Genomic DNA, 22,391 nt, shown 5'->3' on the forward strand with positions numbered 1-22,391 from the left:
TGAAGACTAATCATTGAAAAACTACTAATGCTTGTTTGTAGGACGTTGTTGAAGACCTTGTGTGTTTGTCAAAACCATGTGTGTGGATTTCCTAGATTAGATAATACTTCATTTGGTGCATAAAATGAACTTTTTCTTTTCTTCTTGGCATGTTTATGATGTTTAAAACCCTTGGGGTTACATGGATGTATCCTCTCCCCTCGCCATTTGTAGATCTTGGGTGTAAGAGAAATCCATGTTACTTCTATAGGAAGCCTGCCTTAAACCAAGGTACTCGATATTAGGTATGCCAGGGGACGACTTTAGAGCGCTAATGGGCCAAAAGCCAAGTCAGCATTCTAGCCACTATATAAAACTTGATTATGGTGAAAGCCATGTCGGTAGTATTGCTGAGTGATAGCTCTCCTCCAATACCCTTGTGGTGCACCAAGCCCCGATTCTCAGGGTTGGGAGACCTTCTGAGGAAGTTTATCATTCACTTGCTAAATAGAATGCCCTTACTAAAAACCATGTTTTAGTGGCCAAAATCCTTTCTATCCACTAGCTCAAGGGGTCACCTATGCCTGTTAAGACATCCTACATTCTCACAGTCCTTAGTAGAGATAACAGTCCCTTGGGAAGTCATGCCTCTTGGGAAGCGGATCTTGGTAGCCTTGAGAAGTGAGTGCACTATAAGGGGGAGCCTGTGGTACCAAGATCCTAGGTTTTCTACTCTAGATAAGCATGGATAAACTTAGGTTCAAGTAGGAATTCAATGGATACAGTTGTAAAGCCTAGGTTGTGGTGTGTTTGTTCACTTTTAACAATAGCTATTCTTGTCTTAATGTGTCTTGTGTGTGTGTAAAAAATTAATCAAGATAAAAGTGAAGATTCAAATTTATACCTTGTCAAAACATCAAACATTATCAAAATGTTGCAACTCTTGTCAAAACTTTTTAAACTTTGGTCCAATACATTCAAGGCTTAGAAAACATGGTAACTTGTGATCCTAAATGTGCTTGGCATAATGTAGGTTTCATCCTTGCATATATTCCACTTGCATTCACCCTAGTTTAAGCCTCATACTTGCATCATATAGGCTTCATCTTACATTTTTTATTCCCCACTTAGTATCCTTCATCATTCATATTGCATTCATTAGGGTTTAGTGTGCATCCCTTAGTCTTTGCATTTCCACCTCAAAATCTGCACTTTGCATTTTGCCTCTTGCATCTTTGCATACTGAACCCTCATCTTTGCATGATTTAACCATCATTCTAGGTGTTCTAATAATCATTTTGAACCTTCATTATGGTCTTAGCATTGTCCTCTACTATCTAGCTCACTATGACATCAAGATGGAAATCACAACACCTAAAATTGCCTTAGTTTCAACCTAGCTTCCCAACTGCACTCTAAAACTATCAACTATGCCCAAACTAGCCCCAACTGCACCATATGTGGAGTTGGTACTATTTTAGTTCACTTGGTAGTATGAGAACCCAGTTTGGGCTTCTAGACAACATTTAGAGGCTTCAGAGGTGTCCATAAGTGCTTGGATAGGTCTGCTTGCATTAACATGACCTAATCTACATTCTACACATCCTTGTCTTCATTTACTTCAATTAGGACATCAATCCCTAGGTTTTGACCTTTATTGTGCATCTCCTAATCCATTAGAACACCATCCCTAGCATCCTAGCTTCCTAGCATAGAAACTTGACAACCATCCTACTCAAAATCAACAACCACTCAATCTAGTCTCCTAAATGTGCCCTAAAACTACCAACTACACCCAAATTAGGCCCAACTACACCATAGGCATAGTTGGCACTATTGGAGTGTACTTGGTGTTGTCAAAGCACAGTTGGGCACCTCTATGACCATTTTAGGCCTTGAAACTACATTTTAGGACCCTAAAACTACATGTAGATGCCACTATAGGTCCTCATTCTACATCTCACCCAAAATGACATCTTGCACCCAAAACCTAATTTTACATATTAGGAAATGTCCATATTGTGTATTCAATTAGCATAACCACCATTTTGAGTCACCTAAATGTGATTTAGAACCTAAAATATTTGAATTTAGTCAAAAAATCTAAACAAAAGTGTGGACCCTAGAGTATTTCTTTGTGTCAAATAGATAATGGATCTTGACTGTGGTCATCTTATCATTTTCTTTGGTCAAATTCTATCCATGTGAAGATAGATTTAAATTTTTTATTTTGATCTTATCACTTTTTGTCTTTTTTTGGTCAAGATCCAAAATCTATTGTCATAACATTAAACTCTTAGGTTAATACCTTGTAAAGATTTCACCTAAGTTCAAAACCTTGTATATACCCTTATCATTAGCATATTCACATTCATAGTCTCCATAAACATCATTTTGACTTACCCTAGTGGTATATCCCCCTCACCTTGCATTTTTCAAAAACCCTAGCATCATTTCCAATATCAAACCCTATCAACTTGTCTATCAACCAATTTGTCTCCTTGGTCACTTATCCTCATTTTGCATAACCCAAACATCATTATCAACCTTAGGACACCATCCCTTGCATATTCCACCTTGCATGCACCAACCTCTAGCATCATTACCAAGTCCTTGGTCCAACCCTAATCTCCATCTTGCATAGCATAGGGTCATTTTCATCTCCTTTAGTCAACCTTCAAAGTGTCATTCACATTTGCATTTGCATAGTTTCCCTAGGAAATTTTCAACTTGCATATCAAAACCCTAGTTCATTTGGCACTTTCCTAGGTTTCATAACATCCCTAAACACCTAAAAATCAAAAAAACACTCATATCTTGCATACCCACATCCTAAGTATTAAGTTTTGACCTATTTTACCAATTGCACCCCTATGTTACCAACTGCACACTTCAAGTGCATAGTTGATAGTTTTAGAGTGTAGTTGGTAGTTTAGAGCACACTTGGTAATTAGAGGTTTCATTCTAGATTCTAGAACCCTAATCTACACTTCCATAGCCTTCATAACATCCCAAAACCCTAGAAAACACTCAAAACCACCCATATCATTCATTTTTTGCATTTTAGGCACCTTGGCATCTTTGTTTACCAACTGCATACCTTCTGCTTACCAACTACTTACCTTCAAGGCCCTAGGTGCACCAAGGGAACACTTGGTACTATTTTAGTGTAGTTGTTAGTTTAGGTGCACACTTGGGAGGCAGACAGTCCATTTACATTTTTCTCCACTGCATTTGTATCCTTAGGTATCATGCCAACACTCCCTAGGACACAGTCAACTTAGAGACCCAAAGAACTTTATCAACCCCTATTTTCTGTGGCACCAACCCAACCAAAACCTCATCCAAGAAAAAAGAATAGCAAGAAAACCCAATAAACATTTGACAAAGACCAAATTGAGGCATTACAACCTTTACTTGCAAACCCCTTAAACATGTATTTGCAAGATCACCATAATCAAGAGATGATGCAAAAAATCGTAAACAATGCATCTACCATGAGGTTTCCTTCAAAAAACTCCCCTACACATGAGATGGTTGAATGGAGTCCAAAATTTGAACCTATATTCATGCTGATATCACCTAGAGGTGGAAGTGTACCAACCACACCTGAGGATGAGCAAACACACTCCTTTGAATTTAGCAAACCCAACACAAGTACCTTCAACTCTAGTACATTGAACACACAACAAGGTATTGTACAACTAAGTGATGACTCTAATGTTGATTATGGAATCATTGATGAAGAAATTGCTAGGGCATGTGAAGAAATTTTTTTTTGCAAGAACTTCAAACTTTTGGTTTCCCAAGAAATTGTCAAGTTTAACCCAACCTTGGAGGGACCTAAGTCCAAACATCAAACCAACACAAAAATTGAAAACATACAACCCATGATTGATTTTGACTTAGATGAGGGAAAACAACCTTTGGAGTTTTCAAACACAATAAAGGAACCTATAAGGTTCCATCAAGAATCAACCATCAAAATCCTCCAAACTACATTTGAACACATCAACATTAATCCCTTGTTTGATGAACCACAACCAATGAAGGGAAACACGAATCTTCCTAAGTATCCCAAGTGGACATTAAGACTTGATCTCAATCACATGATACAACAACAAGATGTGCCTAAAGACACTTCTACTCTGATGATGCCAAACATACCTCATTTGGAGGAAAATCAACAAAGTACACCTTTGCTCCTAACTTTGCCAAGTGTTATTATGTCCAATGTTATGGAGCCTCCCAAAAGTACAACATGTGAAACAACAACTACAGTAATCCCTATTGATGCACAAAGAAAAGTCTTATTGACATTACGCCTATTCCCAAAAGAAATGCACCTCATTTTCAAGTCAATATGATGTCCCAAATAGAAACCTCTAACACACAAAGGTGCCAAAGCAACAATACCAACATGGTGATCAATTCTCAAGGACATAACCAACTACCTCGACAACATCAACCTGCAATAGTGCAAGGACTTAATGTTTCCAAAAGACATTCAACATATCAACATCAACATCAACCACAATAGCAACAACCACAAGTGGTACAAGCATCTAACATCCCTAACACACAATCTAACATAAAACCACTTGACTTTCATGCAATGTATCGACAACAAATCCAACAAAAACAAGGCATGTTTGCTAAACAACAAGAGCAACTCAAACAATAGTTGGAATACCAAAGATGCCTTGAGCAAAAAATTGTACCAACAACATTTGTTACAACAACAACATGTGCCACAACAACCTCAACAGATTCCTCTACAACAAAAATCACATACATGATCTCACATACAACCAATAGAGGTATCACAACAACCACCACAACAAATGGCACAACAAAAACACATGGCACATCAATCATAGTCAATACTGCAACAAGTGCCACATCAAATACTACAACAAGTACCCCAAAATGTATCACAATAGGGACCCTTTTCTCTTCGAGGTACTAACATACCTCCATCACCTAGTGACACATCACCAAACTCATCAGACACAAAAATATCAGAACTGAGTAGACATAGTTCTCGCCATAGCAAACAGTCTACTCATAGGCACAAAAGACTTGAAGGGAAAATTATTACGCAAAACCTTAACGAAGAATTGCTACAACAATTCAAATAGCTTTCCAAACAAATTGAGGCATTGGGAGTCCAAAAGAAATAGGCTCTATATATAGAGAGGGACCTACCTCCTAATCCATTTGATAAAATTCTGTATATGCCTCCATTCCCAAAACACTTTGAGGCTCCAAGGTTCAAAAAATACTGAGGAAAAGGAAACCCTATTGATCACATCTAAGAATTCTATGCTTCTTGTATTGAACTAAGTGATGAGTCCACCTACCTCATGAGATTGTTCCTCATTCTCTTGGTGGGCCTGCACTTGAATGGTACTCCAAACTTCCTTGTACTATCAAATCTTGGTCGGAGTTGGTAGACAAATTCATCTCCCACTTTGCCTTTAACATTACAAATGAGGTAACACTCTCTGATTCGTGTTCAACTAAACAAAAGATAGGAGAACCATTTATCACATTCTTACTATGTTGGAGAAGCTTAGTCAATCAATGTTCACTAGACATTATTGAAGAACAACACGTTAACCTATTCATTGAAAACTTAGTCCCCGACTTAATGTACAAACTCAAAATCAAAATTCCAAGCATCATTTCTAAACTAATGAAAAAAGGGGCTAGTATTGAAGATGCTCTTATCCATAACGAAATCCTCAAGAAAAAAAAGGAAAACACAAAAACCAATTCATCTAATGAAAAGGCAAAGTTTTTCTCCAAAAACAAGAATGTGACTCATGATGGCATTGTGGATGCCCATACAATTAGCACAATACAACCTCAACTAACTTTGAAAGGTGCAAACCCTGCAAATTGACAAAATCCCAATCAAACATCACCTCCATAATAGAAAACTGAGACTTCCACATAGGATGGAACTCGAAAGCATCCTAAAATAAAAGATAGAAAATTCACACCATTTGGGATACCTCTTGAAATTGCAATTCAACAATTATTCAGTATTAACTTCCTATAGTTACCCCTAATCAAATATGAGCCACTAACTAAAGCTTCTTGGTGAGATGACAAAAAGTTCTATGATTACCATCGCACTAAAGGACATAAAACCTGATCATGATTCCAACTAAAGCATGCAATACACGATCTCATTGATGATGGTGTAATCACAATTGATCCATCACTACTAGCATCCAACTCTGATCACACTATCTTCAAAGATCCTTTGGGTAATCACAAAAAAGAGAAACCCTCCAGTTCAAACTCTAACTCACAAGGTAATGTGAACTACATGTGCACTAGATATGACTACACCATTAACTGTTTTAATGAGTTAGATTCCCACATATCCACATTCACCTTAAAGGTTGAAGACCATAATTGTGCTATCACTACATGTCATACTAAGATCACTCTACCTAGAGCCCCATCTAGACCTACTACTTCTACTAGACCTGCACCCCCTAATAGACCTACTACTCCTACTTCATTTGATGATAGCCTTGTTGAATAGCTCAACAAGACCCCTACACAAATATCCATCTTGGACCTACTATGTGCATCTCCACAACATCAGAATATCTTGGATCAAGCCCTTAAAGAGTCAATAGTCCCAGATAACATCAATGTTGCTGAGTTCCAAGCCATGGTGGGGAATCTATCTGCATCACAACATATCACCTTTTCACCTCGAGATATTCTTAGGATAGATCCAACCACAATGATCCTCTTCACTTGGAAGTCCTTTTCCATAATGTTAGGGCCAAATGTCTCTTAATAGATGGAGGAGCAGGGCTAAATATTTATACACTTAAAGTAGTCAAAGGTTTAGGTTTATTCTAAAAATGATGTGTATCCCTCTTGAAGGATCACAATCAAAGCCTATGATGATGGTGAATGCTATGGGGGTAATCATCTTACCTATCAGAGTTGGTCCAGCTACTAAGAACACTTTATTCTAAGTCCTAGATATAGAAATGAACTGCAACATGATACTAGGCCACCCATGGATCCATGCTATGAAAGTAGTGCCTTCTACATACCACTAGTGCTTAAAATTCTCCTATAATAATGTAGAGGTTATCATTCCTATTGATCTAGCTCCCTTTCAATTCTATGCTAATCTTAGAGGAACCACCGCATACTAGGTCTTAAAAAACCATGAAGCAAATCCACTCGAGTCCTCCAAGTATGTTGATCCTTCCACACTCACAACCACATTCAAAGGAAAGATCAAAATCCAAGACCAATTTTGTAGTAAGTACTCCATGGCACATGCCTTTTACATTGGGAAACTTCCTTTATCTCCCAAGTCATATGGTAAACCTTAGCTTATATAGAACAAGCCTAAGTTTGCATTTCAAAAGAAACCTTCTCTGTCTTTCACTAGTGGAGGTGGACTACATGAAGAACATGTGTATGAAAATACCTCTACATGGATTGAAAAGGCTAAAGTAGAACAAGAACTTACTCCTATATCCCTTGAGAAGTATGGACCTAGATTCACCATCATGCAAAAAAATGGATATGATAGATCTAGTGGCCTAGGATCTCAAAAGTAGGGCATTGTTTAACCCATCACTACATCAGGATGACCTCGTAGCTTGGGACTTGGATTCAAAATACTGAGTCATCCTCATCTAAGGATGTGAATGCTTCAAATGATAACAAGGCATCTGAGAACACCCAACCCGGACCCACCCAATCTGTATCCAACATTGATGATCCTCCTACCTCCCTTGGTCTTGATCATATGTTTGCTAACCCCAATAGTCTATTGGTGGAAGATAAACATGTAAATACACCTATCACTCAAACCAATTCTTCACCTTCGATTGAAACATTCTAGGATCCAAGCCCTCTTACTTTTGAACATGATCCTAATGATATCACTGAAGTGAATATCCATACATATGCCTTGGACCAAAGCTTATTCAACATTGATGATTGCATTTCCATAGTTTTCCTTGAGCTTATTGATTGGGATCAACAAGAACAACCAACATTTGACCAGTTTGAAAATGATGACGCCATTGTAGAATTCTTTGAGCTCCATGAAGATTTACCACAAGGTGATCACAAGTCTAGATTTTCCATTGATCTAAACATTATGGCATATTTTGGGGAGTCAACTCCATCTTCAAGTCACAAAATTGAGAAAATAGAAAAAAAAAGACAAAAGTAGGTCTCTTGGTGAAAACTAAAAGGCACCATTAGACCATGAAAAAGTTAAAATAAAGGACATATTCGAGGGTGAAAACCTCTTTGAGGCACCCAAGGATGGAATATTGGACACACTCCCATTGAAGGAAAGATCAATGTTACTTGTGGAAATGACAAAAGAGATAAATCTGGGAACCCCGAACAATCCCAAGGTCATACATTTTATAGCCTCATTATCATTAGAGGGAAAAGATGAATTTCTCAGATTCTTTCTAGAGAGGCAAATCAATTTTGCTTGGTCTTATGTAGACATGCCCAGATTAGGTCCTGAACTAGTCCTTCATCACTTACCACTAAAACTAGGAGTGAAACAAGTAAAACAAAATTTGAGAAAGATGCATCCTCAAGTGGCCCTCCTTGTTAAAGCTAAATTGAAGAAATTATTGGATGCTAGCTTCACAAGACCCATTGACTATGCTGAATGGATATCTAATCTAGTATCAGTAAGAAAAAAATCTAGGGGCATCAAGATATGCAATGACTTCTGTGATCTTAACAAGGCATGTTCCAAGGATGATTTTCCTTTACCAAATATAGATATCATTGTAGACATGACAACTGGGTATGAGATGTTATCACTAATGGATGGCTTTTCTAGCTACAATTAGATAAGAATAGCCCCTGAAGATCAACACAAAACAACTTTTACATGCCCTTAAGGAACATAGTGCTGGAATATTATGCCATTTGTTCTTAAAAATGCCAGGGCAACATATCAAAGAGCAATGACTACCATCTTCCATGATTTCATGCACATCCTCATGGAAGACTATGTTGATGACTTACTTTGCTAATCCTATAAAAGAAAGGATCATTTGGGCCCTCCTAGATGAAATATTCAATAGAATGGAAAGCTATAAGCTCCATCTAAATCGAAAAAAGTGTGTATTCTGGGTTGTTTCTAGAAAATTCCTAGGATACATTGTTTCTCAATGAGACATTGAAGTAGATCTCGAGAAAGTAAAAGCAATAATTGACATGCCTCCTCCAAAAAATCTAAAAGCCTTAAGAGGACTACAAGGAACATTATAGTCTATCAGTAGATTCATTGCACAACTGGTAGATAAGTGTCACTCCTTTCAACACCTCTTATGTAAGGGAGTATCCTTTCAATGGAACAAGTAGTGTCAAGAATCCTTCCAATAGCTCAAAGAGTATCTTCTACATCCACCAATTTTAATGGCTCCTATTCTAGGAAAACTATTCATTCTCTACATATCTACTATAGACACCACATTAGGAGCTCTCTTGGCACAAAATGATGAACAAGGAAGAGAGCGAGCCATATATTACATCAACAGAGCACTTGTGGGCTATTAACTAAATTATTCACTCATTGAATGAGCTTATGTTGCTATTGTCTTTGTAGCCTAAAAGCTAAGACATTAAATGCTACATAAGAAAAAAATGCTTGTTTCTAAGATTTACCCAGTAAAGTATCTCCTAAGCAAGGCCGCTCTCACAAGATGCTTAGCCAAATGGGTCATGATCCTTAGTGAATTTGACATAGAATATGTAGACATAAAGGCAATCAAAGGGCAAGTGATAGAAGATCAGTTAGTCAAAGTAGCTATGAATGATGATCATCCCATGTTGATAGACTTTCCAGATGAAGCCATATTTAACATGGATATAGCTAATGAATGGAAGCTTCACTTTGATGGATCACATACACAAAATAGTTCAAGAGCTGGCATTATGTTTATGACTCACCAAGGAGACATAATCTCCAAGTCATATAGGATAGCATTCCATTGTACCAACAACATAGTGGAATATGAGGCAATGATTATAGGACTCAAGATAGCTATCCAATGGAACATTCAACATTTACAAATTTTTGGTGATTCCTAGTTGGTCATCCACCAAGTCAATGATGACTATGAAACCAAAGATGATAAGTTAATGCCATAGAAGTAGATGGAAAACTTCCTTAAGTCTAAATTTGTCACTATCTCTTTCTATCAACTACCAATAATACACAACAAACAAGTTGATGCTATGGCTACCATTGCTTTTATGATTGATATACCTCAAAATGTGGAATGTTGTGAATTCCTTATGGAGAAACTTTTGATTCCAACATTCAAGCTCCCTCAATCTGAGTTTCGTTGTGAACTTGTTGGTCCCAATTCTCCTTGGTATCAAGAAATTTATGATTATCTACATGCCCAAATCCTACCACCCAACTTATCCAAAAATGGCGGTCAAGCCTTTATCCATCAAGCTGCTAGATACATCATCATTAGTGACACCCTTTACAAAAAATCCTTTGACCAAAACATGCATAGATGCCTTGACTCACAAGAAGCTAAAACTATCTTACACGAGGTTCACAAAGGTATATGTGGAGCCCATTTCAATGGTCTAAGTCCAGCCAAGAAACTTATTAGAGCTACATATTATTGGCCAACCATGGAACAAGATGCCCATGATTTTGCCAAAACCTATCATAAATGTCAGATACATAGCAATCTAATCCATGCACCAACACAAGAATTGTAGCCAGTCATATCTCCATAGCCCTTTTCCTAATGAGAATTTGATCTTATTGGAGCTATTTCTCCTCCATCCTTTGATGGTCATAAATTCATTATCATAGCAAAAAAATATTTTACCAAGTGGGTTGAAGCTATCCCTTTGACTTTCACTACTAGAAAGTAGATTTCAAGGTTTATTTTAAACTACATCATATGTCGATATGGAGTACCCTTAGCTATTATTACTAACCATGGTATTTCATTTCAAAAGAAGGATGTGGACAAGCTCTATGAGAAGTACAACATCTACAATGGATATTCTAGTATTTATGATCCACAGGTCAATGGCCAAGTCAAAAGCATCTAATAAGATCATTATTAAGATTTTGTAGAAGACTATCAATGATTTTCGTCAAGACTGCCACCTTTAATTAAATCTAGCTCTGTGGGCCTATGAAATGAGTGTGCATGCTCCCACTGGTGCAACACCATACTCTCTTGTCTATGGAACTAAGGCCATACTTCCCATATAAGTTGAAATTCCATCATTGAGAGTGTCCCTACAAGATGTTGTTGATGATGAAAACTATCACATATCCAGACTCCATGACCTAGAAATGCTTGATGAATAGAGATAAGCTACCTTAATACATCTCCAAGCTCACTAAAATTGACTCAAATAGAGCTATAACAAGAAAGTTCAAGGTCATCATTTTGAGATCAGTGATTTAGTCCTAAAGATGAACTACAAGACTTAGAAACATAGAGAAAAACAAGGCAAATTTGAACTGAATTGGGAAGGATCTTATGTCGTTACTACATCATTTGGGTCTGGAGTATATCAACTTGCAACTCCAGAGGGTGAACCACTACCCATGTCCATCAACAACATGCATCTTTGCAAGTATTACACTTGATCCTACCTAGAAGTCTTGAAAAAATATCAAAAAACTTAAAAAAAAAAAGTCTTGAAAAAATATTGAGAAAAAAGCGAAAAATCATGAAAAAGGAAAAAGAAAAAAAGTGAAAAAAGTCATGAAAAAATGGATGCCTCGATGAAAACTTGACAAATAGGCATCTTGGCACAAAAATTTGAGAAAAGAGAAAAATTCCATCCAAAAGTCAAAACCTAGCAAACAAGCACTTTGGGAAAGTATCATGGTGAAAACTTGGCAAACAGGCACCATGTGTAATCAGTTGTTGCTCCTCAATCTATCAGAATTCCATCTAGTTTTCTCCCCTTTTTCTATTCCTTCATCACATCCTTCATCTTGCAAGACATCACTGGCTCCTCAACCATGACTCATGAACTGGTTAATATCCATTGTTATCTTACCTACTGCATCACCAGTCTTTACATACTCTGTCATTGGCCTTTGTACATAGTTTGCATCTTGTCTAGGAGCATTTTACCTACATGGTGCATGAGTTTGAACTTGAACTAGGTGCATATCTCTAAATTTTTTTAATCCATTGGACCTATCACATAATGGATTGGAGCTAACACTTGTATATGCTTTTATGATCCTAAAAAAATCATAAAACATTCAAATACAATCCTAAAAGAATCCTAAAAATTGAAATACAATCCTAAAAAAATCCTAAAAATTCAAATATGATCCTAAAAAAATTATAAAAACCATAAAATTTCCTAAAAAAAGCACTAAAAAGCATAAAATGTCTTGAAAAAATCCATAAAAATCATAAAATGTCCTAAAGTAAACACTAAAAATTGTAAAAAGTCCTTAAGAAACCAGTCACACAAAAATATCAAATATCCCCAAAAATCCTAAAAATCACAAAACCCATCAAAAATTTGTAATAAACCTTGTAAATAACCATCCATTTTTCATAAAAACTCACACTTTTGCACATTGAAACTCAAAGCACTACAGTTTGATGACAATCACACTATCTGAGCAATGTGACCCGATAATCAATCCAAGTTGTCATTATGAACCTATCAATTGAATCAAAAATCAAAACCATGACATGATTAACCTATCAAACACTATCTTAAGACTTAAAAAACTAAAAAAAAAGTAATAATGGACAAGAATAGTTGTTGTCTCACACTGTTTAGTGAGTGTTTTATTTTTGCTTTGTTTTTCTTCAATCATGATCCTATGCTAATAGATGATATAAACTGATCTATGAGAGTGGCTAGGATGTCTCATTGTCATCTTTTATTTTCTATCTATTTAAATGTACCTTTCAGATTCTAGGGCATGTATATATGCCTTAGGAAGGACAAGGTCATTTTTTGTCTACATCATGCTTGTTTATGCAAAAGGTTTGTATTTTGCGCTCTGGCCCTTTATGCCATGATGCATTGCATTCCATTTTCCATATCAAAATAAAGCTCCATTTGAGATGTAGTGCACTTTACAAAAGAAAAAGTCTTCTCATCATACCAACAATTCCTCATCTCAAACTCCTCCATCTTTGGTGTCTTCTTCATCTGTCGCCTTGGTCTCGTACTCTGATACATCAAAAGCATTATTGTCCTACATTCCTACACATGTCAAAAGTCAAAAATGATCCAAATAAATATATCTTTACATTAAAATGGCATTTATATTATCTTCACATTTCATTTGCATTCATTTTACATGTCATTTGCATTCATTTTACATATCATTTGCATTCATTTCATATCATTTTACATTTCATTTACATTCATTTCATATCATTCACATTTCAGTAAGCATTCATACATGAGAAAAACATGTGGCAAAAATAAAGATGGCATTTCCTAAGCATAGCATGTGATAAACCAATGCACGATGTCATCATATAAAAGCCCACATAAAAAAAATAAATGCATCCATATAAAACATATAAAACATATGCATAAACCATCTCATAAAGTCATCATAACATAGTTGCATCTCATAAGTGTCTCAAAAGAATTAGAGTATGTGATCATGGTCTGCATCAATACTAATCACTCATAGGTGTGAACCATGAAAGAGCATAATATAAAACCAAAGGGAAAAATAGAGAATCCCCTCTATACACGAGCATGTTAGTGTCACCCAGTGTTGTCCCTAGCCTCGTGACCTCTATCCGACCTTGAGGACAATCCCTCTGCTATCTGTGGTGGCCTCATTTGTCCTATGTGTCTGATGGGAGTGAGATCTTGATGCACAAAAAATCTCTACTCTCTACCTTGGTGGTACTAGTCTCTCATACTGATCCCACAAGTACCATCCCTCCATGTGTACCCTACTCATCATCATCACCATCTCTCAGAAGTTCACATCTTTGATGCTACTAATAAACTCCTGAGACTCCTGCACTACCATCTTTTCCCTACACACTGCGACATCTCTCACATCCATAGCCCTATCCCTCTCTCCTATCACTATGTCCCTCTCTGTTACAACGTAGTCCAACTGACTCAATAGACCTCTAATCACCTCCATTAGCTCTAACTTGCTCTACCTTACCTGTATCGGTACTAGTGTCCTATCGGTATAGTCCACGGGATCCCCCTCCATATCCATTGTAGCTGCACTTACACCTACATCATCCTCATCACCTCCCTCACCACCATCATCCCTGCCACCACCTCCAACACCATCCCCACCCTCACTATCTCCACCCTCGTCATCATCATCTCCCTCATCCTCTCCCTTAGCATCCTCCTCATCATCTCCCTCATCCTCTCCCTCAGCATCCCCATCATCACCCCTCGCATCCTCCTCAACATCCTCTCTATCCTCATCTCCATCCTCCCATCATCATCCTCATCTCCCCCCTCCTCATCATTGTTCTCATCTCCTCCCTCCTCATTATTCCCCCTCATCCTACTCTACCTGAGACCTCACTCATGGTACTAGTATTGTTGTATTTGTCAAAGGCCCAGGACGATGCTATGTAAACCATTTGTCATATGCTATATCTACTACATCTATTGTCACTCCCCATATCCTTAGCCATAACTCCTCTATTGATGCATATGCCACTTGTGTCCTGATGGGTGCTCCCCACTCTTGGACCTTTGTTTTGGATCAGGAAAATAATGCTAGATTGATTCGTACATTCTGTATCTCACCAAACTATCTTTGTACCCACTTTGGTAGGCACATCTCTATCACCAGTGCCCAATCAATGTGTTCCCTATAAGATAGTGCTCCTACCTGTAGTATAATAGGTGAATATCATCATCATCCCATTTGGGGCAATCTCTATAAGGTCTCTAGATGAACTGTGTCATAGTGTCTAGTTGACGTTAGAAATACTTTGCATATCCTAGTTGTCCCCATGCTAGTATGCCTCTATCTATGTATGCATATGGCATGTCGTCTACTAACTCTCTCTCAACAAGTGGCCAAAATATTGCAATGTGCTTACAAGCCTAGATCTATAACAATGTGCATCTGGTACTAAATATCAAACCACCTCTGTAGGCTGTCTAATGTAGATAGTAATATAACATCCTTAACATGCATGGGCCTTAGGAAAACATTGTCCCCTCCATGATCATCCACTCAAACACCCGACCCCATTTGACAAGAAATCCATGTCCTCACCTATCCAGTATCAATAGCCCACCGATCACCCAAAAAATCACTGCTATCAACTGCTCATAGTGTGCCACTAATAGGTCCCATCCAATATCATAATCATAGATGCCTAGCTCTGCATCTCCACATCCAAACAATGGGTGTAATGCTACTTGTCTAGTTGTTGGGTCATACACTACTAACTCCCTATGAATTGGTATCCTTAGGATGCACCATGCATCCTCAAGGGTCACTATAGCCTCTCCCATTGGTAGATGGAATGAACTCATCTCTGAGTGCCATCTCTCAGTGAATGTTGTTAGCAGGGCTGTGTTGCCCCTCACCTCCAGCATAAAAGTAAAATGATATAACCCCAAGCCAACCAAGATCCCCTACTCACCAACTATCATCTAGTTAAGTAACACAAGACTCTATGGCCTATGTCCCCTCATCTATAATAGGGGTAGCTCCTCCTACATAATCATATAGCTTATGTCAACCTTCTATGGTTTTTTATCTAGTTTGCCCTACTTTTGAGCCAAGTTTGACCTAGTTTGACTTTTTTATAAGCATGTTTGACTAAGTTGACTTATGTTTTGGAACTCTTTCTAGGGTTTTCAACATGTTTACCAAGTTTGGGGTCATTTTGAGCTCATTTGCATCATTTTTACCCTATCCCTATTCATTTGTCAGCCTTTCTCCTCTTCTAAGCTAAGTTTGACTAGGTTTGACTTTTTTCTAACCATCTTAACCTTAGTTAAACTATGTTTTTAACTCTTCCTAGGGTTTTGAATATGTGCTTCAAGTTTTGGGTCATTTCAAGTTTGTTTGTACCCTTTCAACCCCTTTGCACTATTCTCTGTCAGCATTTACCTAAGTTTGACCTACATCTTTCCTAAGTTTGACCATTTTAACCACATTTTACTACATCTTAACACATTTTTTATTCCCCCCTAGGGTTATACTAGTCCACCCCAATTTTTAGGTCAATCCAAGCTTATCTGGACCTCGTTCAGACCCTTGGAGCATCCTAGGGTGTAGTTGGGGCTCCCAACTATGCCCATGGTGCACCTAGTCATACCAAGTGTACTTAGTGTGCACTTGGGCATGCTAAGTGTGCTCACTATGTAGTTGGATGCATTATGAGCACAACTGGGATGTTTGGATGCCCTAACCTAGCCCTGAGACCCCCATTTGACCTCACTTGACCTTGAATGAATTGTAGGTGCCTAAAAAGCATGGAAAAGCATGAAAAGGCATAAAAAACACAAAGACGACCTTAATGTACTCACTAAAGGTCCTGCATCTACTTGTTGTTGAAAGGTCTGCACTTGTTCACCACAAAGTTTCTTCTTGGGTAGCCAGTCCATTCTCCTTGCTCCAAAGCTCTTTTCTCCCAAAAGTGAAGGTGAAAATGTCTTTCAAAACCCTTTGCAAGCCTTTTTATAGTGTGTTTCTACCTAGATGGATGTACAAGAGGCCTTTTTTGTGTTGGTTACGATGCTCTTTTACACTCTAGAGCCCTTAACTTTCACATTTTAGCTTTGATTTTTGATCCATTAGTTGTTATGGTTTTTTTTTCTCGTTGTTGATGAAATCAACCTATCATATGCCTATGTTGGTCAATATCTTGAGGGGTAATAAATATATACCACCATTACTAGGGCATGTTTTCATGACTTTTTCATTAGCATTTTTTGACACAATGCTCTAAATCATATTTTTATCCAAGAGGGGCAAAATGTGGACACCCAAAAATGGTTTGCATCTATGGTTTTATCACTTCTTCATACCAATTGATCCCATTTTCTTATTCCACTAATTCTGATCTTTTGGCCCGCTTGATTATATCTCAACAATGTTTTTCATCATTCGTATCCTCTTTTACATCAATTTCATGTCATTTTGAAACCATTTCAAATCAACTCAGAATCACCTAGAATAAGTCCTAATCAACTTGAAACATGTCAAACATCCCAATTCTATCATGACGTGTCCAATCTTAGGTATTACTATGACTTTCAGTGCCTTGGAAACCTATCAATCTATCAAATCTTATCAATCTAACCTTAGTACTTTTATGGCTCTTAGCGCTAGGTCAAACTATCATTCACATCATCCGATCTTTGACATTGTCGAGTCTCTCAATGTTAGATCATAGCATTTTCAACCATTTAATAACATTGGTAGCATCTATCGATGTTAGTATGATCAATCCTATCAACCAATCTTGATCCTGTAGCATTTTACAATGCCAGTTAAATGTTATATATCTTTAATTCATGTCATGTGTCCTTGGCATGCTATCAATTTCAATCAATCGATCAATTTGACCATGGGTTTTCTCTACTCATCATCATCTTAGTCAATCTCCACTATTGTCACATTTCATCAAAGGATACTATCACACTTATTTAATCAAATTGGCCAATCATTTACTAACTCTCTTTATAGGATTAAATAACCCATAATTTAATCCAATGTCATTACTAATTATTCTTCAACTAACCTCCTCAATTAATAGATATTTTATTAATTAATTGGTTCATCATTCAGAAACCATGGAAATTCTTAATTTCCTAAATCACATTTTCCACCATTAATTCCATTTTCACTAATTTATATTTGTGTGGAATAAGGGATTTTTAATTCAAATATTCCACAAAATATTGACATCATCATGACACATGGGTGTGATACCTTGGGGATTCTCCTTTGACACTTGGCTAAGATATGTCATAATCTAATATTCTTATTTTGTTATGCACATCCATATTTGGCTTCCATTGTCACAGAATCTTTGATTTATGTAGGTTTGAGGTGTCATATGATGTGTCATAGATTCTCTTCCATCTTTAGCCCAATTTGACTTCCAAGCATCATACAATCCAACATTTTGCATCTTGTGTCATATGCATCATGGATTCTCCAAGGAATCTCTCTCCATGTCACATATCCAAGGTGACAATTCCAATGCTCTCATCCTTCATGTTGACTACAAAATGAGCATTCTTCCTCTCATTTATGGTCCCTAGTTTTTGGTCTTTTTCTCCATCTCTCATGAAAAAATCACATCTTCTAGTATTCTCATAGCATCATCACTATCTTAGGCTTTTGCTTCAACATTGTGTGCGCTATAGGCAATTTGGAACTACATCATATGGAGAAGAAAGAAGGACATGGGAGGTACAAATGGAAGAGGGTGTTTCTAACCTTGTGTTTCTACCTTGCTATCAATTTGGCTTTCATGGTAAACTAGAGGGTGTCAATATATGTTTAGTGAGTTTGTGATTTTCTCATAGTATGTTAGACATTAGCCCAATTTTTGGTCCTATAACACCAATATGTAGAGATGCTGATCTGTAGAGATGATAATCTACTGAGATAATAGAATGTCTTTGCAGACAACATTGCATCCTAATAGAGATGACAATGTATGGGTTTTGATAGTGAGTGATGAGTTTTTGTGAAATATGAAAGTGGAATAGGGAGGTGGGTCCCACTGGGTGTGCCAAAATGTATGCATGAAAATCTAATCTATTAGGAGCATGTGTAAACAAGCAAACATTAGTTTTAACATGTGCATATGAAAGATTAGAAATAAATTGAAATACAACTAAAAAAAGCTTGAGTTTAACAACTTATGCAACCTCAAAGTAGCTCAACAAGGCTGCCCATAAGAGGCCTTGTTGGTGTTCTTAAGTGTTTAAGGGATGTGGATGTGCTCCCCAAAATATAACTATGAATCCCAATGATATGAAAATGCAATAATGAATGTAAAACTATGTTAAATGATCAAGAATACCTCAAAACATGGCTATGGAAAGAACCATTCTTGAGAGGATTCAAAGAGGTGAGTGATAGATGTAAGAAATCAAAACTAAGTTGACAATACAAATGATAATGAGCTAACAATATTAAGACTAGAATGTAATCAACTATCAAAGGTTAGCTGTACACATTAAAATCTCTAAAAGCTTTACAGCTAAACTAGCATGATAACAATGCAAATGAGGGAGATGAAAAAAACTTGAGACAAGGGCTCTATTTATAGATTTGAGAGAGGCCTTGGGGAGTTGGCATCTATCCGACATCCACATAGGTGCCATAAGGGAGACACATAGGCTAAGGATACAAGCCATGCAAAGGTCACTACAAGCCTTTTTAGTGAAAGTGGTGGCTCAAGGTTTGCTCACACATGTGTGAGAAACCTTGGATAGAAGAAAAAGGGGACAAATGTGTAAGAGGTTTGGAAGGTGTGAATAATAAAATAGAAGCTTTGAGTTTCTCACACATGTCTGAGCAAACACTTAGGAGCTAAAAGGTGTTTATGATAATTAATAGATAGGCTTAGAAGGATGAGAGTGATGGGTGTAGGCTACGTTTAGGAAGGGATTATGATTAAATTAAACAAGATTTAACTTAATCACAAGATTATAGAATTTTAATAAAGTGGAGGGAATTAAATAAATTAAAATTTATTTAAAGAGGATTTATTTAGCACTATGCATTAAATGAATTTAATACATTAGAGGGGATGTATTTAAATTAAATTTAAATACATAGGAAAATGAACATATTTAATTGAATAAGTAGACGAATATGAAAAATATAATTAATTAATTATAATGTCATAGGAAATATTAAATAAATTGATATAGTGTTTAGGAAAATTTTAAATTTCTACAGGTTCAACATAACTTAGTAATTATTTTGTAACCAAAATAATTCGTAAAATTGTACGGTTCTATTTGCTGCTATAGTCTATTCTTCACTATTAAATACCTGCACTATTAATCTTAGTATAACTTGCACCCTACTATCCATACAAATCTGTACATTGGAACACATCATCATGACAGTGTCACAAAGCTTCCCTCAACTATGCATAAGCTAACTCTCAATGCATCATCCTTATTTATAAGATCTTTACTCTGAACTACTGCAAGTAGTCTTAGACATTTTTTTGTCTCTAAACACATACATGAAATGCTAAACATATGTTGCTATAAATGACAACCATTATGACATATAACCAACCATATTTGCAATAAGTTACTATGGCTTGGTTGACTCTAGCATCACTCAAAATTTTTACTCTTTTACTCTATTGCTTGGTCATGCTTTACATGAATGATATATCTTGGCTTGTACTGTAAAGACTTGAAAATTAACATTGTTGGATATAATCATTTAATTCTATGTTGTCTTTGATGTTACGCAAAATTCAAGTATATATCAAGTAATTAGTGTATGCCGAGCTCACTTGGGAGTCAAAGGATGTTGCATTATATGCCAAGCATTTCAATGTTAACCAAGTTCAGAGTGAGTGTTAACCAAGCTCACTCAACTACCAAAGGGAGTTTGTAGTAAGACAATGTCTACTGAGCTCACTTGACAACAAAAGAAAAGTTGGCATGGAACCAGTGTTAATCAAGATCACTTAGTTACCAAAGGAAGTCTAAATGAAAATTATTTCTAAAGTTGGGTCTGCTAACAAAGGATTTTCCTATATCAGCTTAGTTGGTTAGTTCTAGCTCACTCATGGGATGAATTTCATTTATTTGAAATTGTATTCAAGCCAATCTAACAAGGCAATACATATAAATATAAGGTCTAGTTGAGGATTGAATTGAGAAAGAGAAGAAGTAGAAGCATGTGATTGAAAAGATAAATTAAGGGAGTGAATTAGGAGTTGACCGAGCTGCAAAGAACATTATGTTCAAAGAGGATCAAGTAATCAAGCTAGAATAGAGATCTAAAATCAACAAATATAGTTGCATCATAAATTAGGTCATATCATTATTAAACCTTAATAATTATAGTAGTGAATCAAATCTCCTAGCAAAGTTAGCTTAACAACTATTTACCAAGTCCCACAACAAGGTGGCATTTGTAGATTGAAGTGTCTAAAGACCTCTAACAAGGCCACTCCTAACAAGTTGGACTAAATCCTTTAATAGGGTCACACCTAATAGTGTTTTCTATAAACTTTAATAGGGTTGGTTCCTAACAGGGCTCACTTCAAAAGAGTGAGAAATAGTAACTAGTTGCAATTGGTGGTTTTTTCCAAATTAGGTTTCCACATTAAATCTCGGTGTCTCTTGTGTTCATCTTATTTTCTTTATTATTGTACAATTAAGTTAATTAAAGATAATCACACTTAATATAATAAGATCAGCATGTTTAGTGTTAACAAAGTAACAATGCATATATTTAGTATTAACTGAGTGTTTACCAAGTGACAAACATTCTTAGTGTAAATCGAGTTACAACAATATTTCGATTTCAGTAGAGTTCTATTTTGTTTTGTATTGATGTCTTAAGGGATCTAGGATTTATTTTTGTACTAACTAATTTAACCCTCCCCTCTTAGTAACTCCTTTTACATTTCCAATAAAAATGATATAAAAAATCACTTTGGCTTATCAAAGTCTATCTAATCAAATGTCCATTGTGACTTTTTTTTCATAACTCAGCCTTTCCTCTAGGTGCATTTTCATGAGAAATATTTAAAATCCTCTTCATCAATCAAATAGATATGACATTTAGATTAGATAGAAATATTTCTCTTTTTGAAATATGGCTAGATAAGATGAGTTAGGGTTTTCATTTATGGCAACATATATCTTAGGATGTAATGACAATATATATTGTTGAAGATTCTACAGTCAGAGATAGAAAATTGTCAAAGTATGAAACAATTTTATTGACAACATAGAGATTATTTTTGGTATAGCGAAGGCTATAGAGATATTTGGCATGTGAAAAGTTAAGGGAATGTATATCATAGTGTTATGATGATGTACCTAATTTTGTAGGTAAGTACAGGTAGTACATGCTAATACCAATAAAGATAGTGTGTACAGTAGAACATAATACAATAGGAAAAGAGGTATAAAGTGTTAAGGAATTATTTAGGTCATGGAATAATTACTTACATTTATAGGGAAAATATCTTAGATGTTTACCCTAGGTGAGTGTAACATGTTTTTGCATCAAGCTGACTACACAAAGAGTTTTATGAAATAAAATGGTATAAGTAAAGAGTTACTTTATGCAAAGTATGTAAGATGTGCGATATGTGATATATCTGAGAATGTGAAGTAAATGATGTATATGTGAACTATGTATATGAAATTCAAAGTTA

At 36.3% G+C, this 22,391-nt stretch overlaps 1 pseudogene; it reads right to left on the bottom strand.

Moving 5' to 3' along the window:
• Positions 1-13,159: 13,159 nt before the first annotated feature.
• The window catches only part of LOC149545260 (protein TOPLESS-RELATED PROTEIN 2-like), a 76,909-nt pseudogene continuing 67,677 nt past the window's right edge, over positions 13,160-22,391 (bottom strand).

This window comes from Cupressus sempervirens, chromosome 7 (assembly GCF_028749045.1).
Source record: "Cupressus sempervirens isolate cs-2001-9-10 chromosome 7, ASM2874904v1, whole genome shotgun sequence".
In the NCBI taxonomy this organism is placed as follows: domain Eukaryota; kingdom Viridiplantae; phylum Streptophyta; class Pinopsida; order Cupressales; family Cupressaceae; genus Cupressus; species Cupressus sempervirens.